The sequence below is a fragment of the Macadamia integrifolia genome, chromosome 5 (genome assembly GCF_013358625.1).
Source record: "Macadamia integrifolia cultivar HAES 741 chromosome 5, SCU_Mint_v3, whole genome shotgun sequence".
NCBI lineage: Eukaryota > Viridiplantae > Streptophyta > Magnoliopsida > Proteales > Proteaceae > Macadamia > Macadamia integrifolia.
Genome location: NC_056561.1, coordinates 9,437,543 through 9,440,231, shown reverse-complemented (window position 1 = coordinate 9,440,231; position 2,689 = coordinate 9,437,543).

Below are 2,689 nucleotides of genomic sequence, written 5' to 3'. Positions count from 1 at the left end.
GGGGGGGGGGGGAAGAAGCTCAAACAACTAGTCGATGCAGAAGCAACTACAATCTGGATGTCTCAAACCATAATTGGGTAAAGACAATCTTAAATGTTGGCGTTATAAATCTCCACATTATTTCCAATATCAGACAAGATGAAATAGTATCCACTATAAGAAAGTTTCAGATTAGGGCATATATGATGAAAATTTTGACTACCAGAAAACCATTAATAATACTCTAGGAAAATGAGTAAACTTATTAAAAAAAGCAGTTCAAAAAGTCTCAAAGTGGAAACAGACTCAAGTTGTCCAACAAGTTATACTTTTTCTATTTACTCTATAGCTCACTAATAAATTGATACAATGGACATAAACATCAGATTTCATGCTCAAGTAAACAAGCTTCTAGGATAACTTACTTGGAACATATCCAATCTCCTCTCTTCATTTCACCATTTTGAGGTGATACATGATCCATGACCCTCTCATCTCGTTCCTTTTTGTTGATAGGTCTTGCAGCAGGCTTTGGAAGGGCAGGATCAAGGGCAGTGTCACTCAGTTCACTTAGCTCAGAAAGCAACTTACGTGCAGATGCTTCAACACGCTCTCTACCATGTGGCATCTCTCCTCCGGAAAGAACAAGTGGATCTAGTGCGTAGATAAACAAAATACGCACAATATCCACAGTACGGGCGGGGGCTTCAGATTCCTTCAGTATCACATAGGCCCTATCACAGGATCCTCGTAGATTGCAGGCACTACATACCTGCATGAAAGAGTTATTTATCAATCAGATTTGACAAGTTTTAATAGTTTATGCGGTGATCCATTAATTGCCAATGAGCACACTGATGGCAATATGGTTTCGTGGATATCCCCATTCTTGAACTAAATATGCCATTAAGTACGTAAGTGATGATTTCAAACGAAGAAAAGAAAAGAACTTACATCTCCTTCATCAAGTCTTACAAATGCTCTCAATCGTTTTGCTGAATTGACAGCTTTCCGAAAGAGACTAGGACACCCACACTCAACAACAGTTTGAATGTCCTCTTTAGACAACGATCTGCAACATAAAGCATTGAGTTAGATAACTAACAATATAAACATGCTTTTCAAGAATGACTAGATATTCCTCCAACACCTGCAACCATCAATAAAGAGTTTAAACAATCACATTTTTTTTTCATGCATCAATAATGCTCTCTCACGGAGGATAGATCATAGAACCACAGTTCTAAATCTCGGTTTCAAGGCCAATTTCGACCCTGGCATTTTTCTGGGCCAAATTCAAAATGCAATGGGCTGGTTGAAACTGGTCGAAACACAGTATTTTATAGCCAAAACTGGGCTGGTTGAAACCTCGTAGGATCCATTATCGACCTTAAGTTCCATCTCAGTTTATTTTGAAACCAAGATTTAGTACTATGCATACAACTTGGAATGAATTTATTGTGGCTCTTTCTAGCAAAGATATTCAAGTGTTGAAATTATTCAAGTCTAAGAAAAGTTACAAAAAGCAGTAGGTATAAGAGCCCAGACATGTCTAAGGAAACAAAGAATGTAGTAACTGTATGGCACATGAGGAACCAATATTAAAAAAAATTGCATTAAGAGCACGTAAGAAAAGACCCCTGCCCAGAATTTATAATTGATAGTAAGGCTCATTACTATTCTGCGAAATGTCAATAAAGTCTAAGGATTGTAAGAAAGCTCTTTTCTTTCCTTGGATATTTGGCCAGCAAAAAGCAAAGAAATAAGGCATGAGACCTACTGGTTCTGTAACTCATTTAGCCCCTTTATTCTAGTGATCAATTGAGTTCGACCTCCTTTTATTTTATTTATTTCCCCCTGCCCTTTTTGTCAAATGTGAGGCTTGTAGTGCTCTGGAATTCTTTCAGGGCCACATCTCGTGAAAAATTATTCTTTTCATAAATGGTGTGATTACAGAGAGATTCAATGTTCTAGGTCAAGCTTAAAACGACCTAGAATATCACATCACCGTTCTGCTTTCTCCCACTGATGCTTTATGTTTCTGCAACTAATATTATCACACCTATGACCTATCCTTACTCAATTATTAGCCCTTTTTTTTCTAATGAAACTCACCAATTAATCTTTTGATGTTTTGATGTTTATCAGCCCCCTCCTCCTTAGCATCAGCTTGCTTCTGTCTTCTGATAATTAGATCCCAAAACCTGATTCCCAACAGCCACCATTCTTCTGTCTAACATCCTTTCAGATCTATATCTCGAGACCTGACAGCATCCAACCACTTTTCCAAACAAAATTTACCATATAGGCAGATACAATTTTAGAATCCGGTTTTTCAGATAACAGCTTTATTCTATGTAATGCAGAGTCCTCGTGGGCACTGTTTCCTTCTCATATCAAGTCCTATCATATTCCATTAATTGCAGTTCTATTCCTCATAGTTTCATTCTTTTCGAACCTAGGCAACCATCTAAAATGCGCCCCCTTGTTACTTTTTTTAACGATACTTGCTTCTACTCATTTGTTTCTGAGTTTGCAACATGCGTTAAATCTATATTATAAAATAATGTAGGTTTAAAATCAATTATTTATGTTTTTTGTACATTTTATCATCATTTTGTGATGTGGTTGGATTAAGTACACTAAGCATTCCAAACTACATATCGTTTCAAGCAAATTCAATGGAAAGATCCTACTATTTATAAATTAT